Genomic DNA, 6,000 nt, shown 5'->3' with positions numbered 1-6,000 from the left:
CTGGACAATGCTAGAAGGTCCATTCACAGTCCGGAAGGAATCAGAGTGTTTCCCTGAGGCTAAGTTTATGCTTAATTCTTTGTGGTCATTGAACTGAAACCACTTCCCCAGAACACTTCTTTCCTGCCTACTAAAGAAAAGTAGATGAAGGATATAAAAAATGACAGAGACATTTGGTCTTTATCATCCTCTTCATCACTAAATAACATCTTAAAAGAAATCCATCCTTTGAATTCTGTACTAAAGCTATTTAAATCTCAGTACCCTTTTTGGTTGATCATTTTATAATTTAAACTCAAAACAGCACAGCCCCACTTGTGCAATTTGCTGCTTGTGTGACTTTGGGCAACTCAAGGGAATCCAAGAAACACTTATTAGGTACCCTACTATGTGTCAAACATTTGCTAGGGATACAAAGACCAAAAAAAAAAAAAAGAAAACTCAAAGACCTGTCCTCAAGGGCTTCCATTTCATTGGGAGGATTTGACATAGATAAGTAAATACAACATAATGTGAACAGGAAAAAAACAACATTAAAAATGGAGGGGAAGGGTGAAGGACCAGGAAAGACTTCACATAAAAGTTACCTCTGAGTTGAGAACTGAAGGAAACTAAAGTTGCATTCCAAACATGGGGATGAGAGTGAGTAGCCTGTACAAAGGTTCAGAGGTCCAAAGTAGTCTGTTAAATTAGGAAATAGTCTCTTTAGCTGGAACTTAAGAATATGAAGAGGAGGGCATGAAACAAGACTGAAAGACAGTTAAAAGCCAGAATGTCAAGTTTTAAATGCCAGATAGAAAATTTTCTATTTATCCTAGAGGCAACACGGGCCAAGATTTTTAAGGCAGAGAAATGGCATAATCAGATCTATGCCCTGGAAACAATGGATAAGAGAACAGAGAGACTGGAAAATAGTGAGGTTATTGTGATAACATAGGAAAAAGATGGAGATGCAATGAGGGTGGAAAGAGTTGGGGAAGGGGACCTGAGATAGAATAGTGTCTTATGAATGGAGAAAAGAGGGTAAATGTGAAAGATATTATTGACAAGATTTGGTAACTGATGAAACAGATGGTATAGGAGAAAAGGAAGAATTAGGAATAGTTTAAATCCTTAGTTAAAATATAGAGGTTTGAAGGAAAGTTGGGTCTGAAAGATAAACATGGTGAGTTGTGTTTTAGATATGTTGACTTTAAGATATCAAGGATACGTCCCCTTAAAGACAGTCAGCAGACAACCGATAATGAAGGACTAGACTTTGGCAGAGATGATATACTGATGATTTCCAAATCTATAAATCTCATCTTAATCATAATAAGTGATCCAATGAGAATGAGTTTATCAAAGGATTGCAGAGGAACAATATGGTGTTAAAAAGAATGATGGTCTTGGAATCAGAAAGCTTGTTTCCTTATCTTTAATATTAGATGATTAGACTCAATGATCCTATAAGAAGAATAGAGGCCCTAGGACAGAGTCAGGCTTAAGGCAGTAGTCTAGACAGGGAGTGGATGATCTAGCAAAGGTGACAAGTGAAACAGCTCTCTGATTTCACTTCCATAAAATGGAAAGGCTGAACTAGAAGACCTTTGAAAGATACTTCCAGTTCTAAATCCCTTGATTCTTGGCCTTAGTAGTCATTAAAAAAAAAAAAAAAAAAAAAAAAAAAGATTGTTCTTCTTCCATGCTCATCCCAAGAAAACTAAGCACCATCAAAAAATGTTAAATCATAAATGCTTTTGAGAAAAGCCCAGGTTTTAAATCAAAGTCATTCTAGAAGTATGTACCAAACTGCATCAATTTTGGTCTTGTAAAAGATTATGTAAGTTTTAAGGGTTTTATGTAAGACAATGGCTTCCAGCCACATCAACTAGGATGCAGAGCTTGTCAGATTTCAGAAAAGAGAGGGAGAAAGGAAAGAAAGGGAGAAAGGATGGAAAGGGAAAATTTAATTCAGTAAACATTTATTAAGCACTACTATTTCTGCTAGGCACTATGCTCAGTATTGGGGATGCAAATAGAAGCAAAAGGAAGTTCCTACCCTTATGGAATTTATAATCTAATAGGAGGAACAACATAAAAATAAATATATACAAAGCAAGCTATGTACAGGATAAATAGGAAATAATTAACCAAAGGAAGGCACTGGGATTAAGGGCTTGGGAAAGACTTCTTGTGAGATGGAATTTTAGTTGGAACTTAAAAGAAGCCAGGGAAGTTAGTAGTTGGACTGGAGAGAGAGAGAAAGGATTCCAGGAATGAGGAAGCTGCCTAGAACTGAGGTTTGGAGTGTCTTATTCATGGAACCCCCAGGGAGGAAAGGAAGAAGACAGAGAGTCAGGAGCTTGAGAGGAAGCAGGAAGGAATGGTGGAGCATTCCTCTAAGGAAAGTGCAGATGGGGTGACTGAAAGACAGCTGTCATGGAGTAGAAAGAGTCTTCAATCTAGCAATGGAAGAGCATGCTTTGAATTTCAGCTGCTACTTTACAATCTGTGTGACTAAGGCACTTTCTCCTCAAAAGCTCAAATTTCTCCCTTGTAATACTAAGAGTGGATCTCAGTTCCCTCTCTGCCAGATCTCCTACTATACAACCCTACTGACTCTATGTGCCTCAGTCTGTGACCTCTCACCATCCACTTCAGCCATTAGTACCAGGGAGGCAAGAAGAAAGCTTTGGAGCCCAGTAGATAAGGAATAAAAAGGAAGGGAGACACCATCGTTAGCCCCATCAGAAGGAATTCCTGAATCATGAAGTATTCAGAAAGATTAGTAGTTAGAAAAAAATTGAACTTGGAGTCAGAAGGTCTGACCTCATCCCTGCCAAGTTATGGTGGATTTAATAAAGACTGACATTCATAAAGTGTTTTAGAAAGTTTAAAAAGCATTCCACATATGATCATCTCATTTGAGCATCTCTACAACCCTAGGAGAAAGGTCCTAAAGGTATTCTTGTCCTCATTTTACAGATGAGGAAACTGAAACTAAGAGAGACTAAGCAGCTTGTACATTGTCACACAACTGGTGTCACAGTCAGGACCCAAAGCTAGGTCTGCCTGGATTCAACTCTAGTACTCTATCGGCTACGCTATGCTATTCTCTGCTATTCAATGTTGTGCTGTGCTGCTCCTCCTCAGGAAAATTCTCTAGGCTTTATGGTGCCCATTATTGTACTATGCATCTCAGGGATGATTTTGAGGAAAGTTATTTTGTAAACTGAAAAATGATATAGAAATACAAGTTAGTGTTCTTAAAAGATCAATTCCAACACCCTTATTTTAAGTAAGGAGTAATTATTAAATGTTATTGAGGGAAAAGGGCATCTTTTTTCACAATGGAACAACTCCAGGAATGAAAGGATTTGTTAACAAATGGAAGAAGCCTTCATATATGGATATTTGTTGCCCCTTTAAACTCCAGCAGCTTCTTTTTAATAATAGATTTTTATTTTCAAAATAAATGCAAAGATAGTTTTTAACATTCACTCTTGTAAAACCTTGTGTTACAAATTTTTCTCACTCCCTTCCCACCATCTCCTTCTCCTAGGCAGCAAGTAATCCAATATAAGTTAAACATGTACAATTCTTCTGTAACATATTTCCACAATTGTTGCAGTCCTTTGGATCTCTTTTCACACTCTGAGACTCCCAACTCACTCATCTAGTCTCTGAGATCAAAGGGCTTATATGCTTAGAGCTCTTAAGACAACCATCAGATCAAAAAGGAAAAAAGTGAGAAAGGAAAAAAAACCCCACAAACAATAACAAAAAAAGGTGAAAATACTATATTGTGATCCACACTCAGCCCCTACAGTCCTCCCTCTGGGTGCAGATGGTTCTCTCCATCACAAGTCTATTGGAATTGGCCTGAATCACCTCATTGTTGAAAAGAGTCGTATCCATTAGAGTTGATCATCATATAATCTTGATGTTATGTACAATGTTCACCTGGTTCTGTTCAATTCAGTTTGTATAAGTTTATGTAAGTCCAGGATTTTCTGAAATCAGCCTGCTCATCATTTCTTATAAAACAATAATATTCTAGTACATTCATGTACCATAACTTTTTCAGCCATTCTCCAAGTGAGGGGCATCCATACAATTTCCAATTCCTTGCCACTTCAAAAAAGAGTTGCTACAAACTCTTTGGAAAAAAAAATTGCAAATGTATATCCTTTTCCTTTTTTTATCATTTCTTTGGGATATAGACCTAGTAGAGACACTGCTGGATCAAAGGATATGCAGTTTAGTAGCTCTTTGAGCATAGTTCCAAATTCCAACAATATCTTATCACCTCCAGGATCTAATATAAAATCCTCTCTGGCATTCAACATAACCTACCTTTTCAGTTTTCTCCCTGTTTGTGTCCACACCCCACCCTCACACTTTGATCTGGTACACTGGCCTCCTGGCTGTTAAGAACAAAACACTAATCCTTTAGATGGCACAATGGATAGAGCACCCTAGGTTTGAAGTCAGGAGAACCTAATTCTAATTAGGTTCCAATTCAGCCAAAGACACTTGTGTGACCTTGAACAAGTCACTTAAACCTAACTGCCTAAAAAACAAAAACAAAACAAAACAAACCTCTCCATCTCTTGGCTATGTTCATTTTCTCTAGCTATTCCTCATCCTTAAAACACTCCCCTCATATCTATCAGCAGGCTTTTTGCCTTGTTCTAAATCCCAACAAAAATTCCACCTTCTAAACTCTTAATTAAAAGTTTTCCCTCATTAACTATTTCCCATTTATCCTGTACATAGCTTGTTTGTATTTACCGGTTTATAGGTTGTTTCCACATTAGATTAGGAGCTCTTATGAGAATATTGGAGTAGGTGATTGCTTTTCTGCTCCAAAATCTTATGATCTTAGATATCAATTTGAGACTGATATGATCCTGATTCTAAAGTATGATGGCATTGTGGAGACAGAAGAGATAATGATGTAGCAGAGAAAGCATTATTCTCATCTGACAAAGGAGAAAATAGAGGCTACATTAGTTGAGAGGAGCCAGTTGATGGGGGGCACTAAAAGCTAGAAAAAGAAAATTGAACTTTATTTAGTAAAGAACATTCATCTCTCCTGAGATCCTATTGGAAAATTTCGATAGATGGCACAGTTTAGGAGGATCTTAAATTATTCTTTGCAAAGTGACATGACCAATGACTTAGGTAAAATTAATATAGCCCAAAAGGCATTCCTATTCTCACCAAGATGAAACAGTGCTATACTGGGAAACAATACAAAATTAAAAGTAATTCTCTTCAAGAATTATATAAACAGATAAAGAGTAAAGAAAAGTAATATCAACAACATCAACAGAAATAACAGCAAGTACTATTACAATAACAGCAACAAACCTAGATTGTTATGCAATAATGATTTGGCTCCAGAGAATTTATACCAAGAGTTTCTCCCTCTGCTTCTTTGTAGAGGTGTAGGATGATGGTTATGCAATACTGTATTCTCACCTTAGATTGATATATTGATTGGTTTTGCACTTGTTTTTCCTTTTTCTTTATTCTTTATTACAAACAATCGTTCAATAGGAAGAGAGGGGAGAGATATATTTGGAAATGAAGGTAACATAAAAATAAAATATTTTAAATAAATATAAGATTAAGAATGAATCCCTGCCTTCAAGGAACTTATACTTAAAAAAAAAATCTTCACTCCAAGTCTGCCAAAAAGAACAATCTAAGTTAGAAAAGCATTTTGTACATAGTAGATATAGAAATTCAATTTAGTGAATATTTAATGCTGTTTGGAAAAATCAAAACAGAAAGATTTTGCTAATCAGCCCAGAATCAGGAAAAAGTCCTGCCTCAGCTGGGCATAAGGAGGAGGAACCACGGAGTCAAGGAGACAGTGAGTGTGACCCAAAGGCAACTTGAAACTTGAGAGTCCATTTGCAGCATGACCTAATTAAGCACCGTATCTAATGTACCCATGACATCAATTAACATCAAGCATACATATTTGAGGGCAAAATTTGGCCTTTG

The sequence above is a fragment of the Sminthopsis crassicaudata genome, chromosome 2, assembly GCF_048593235.1.
Source record: "Sminthopsis crassicaudata isolate SCR6 chromosome 2, ASM4859323v1, whole genome shotgun sequence".
In the NCBI taxonomy this organism is placed as follows: Eukaryota; Metazoa; Chordata; class Mammalia; order Dasyuromorphia; family Dasyuridae; genus Sminthopsis; species Sminthopsis crassicaudata.
Note: the sequence above shows the minus strand (reverse complement) of the source record.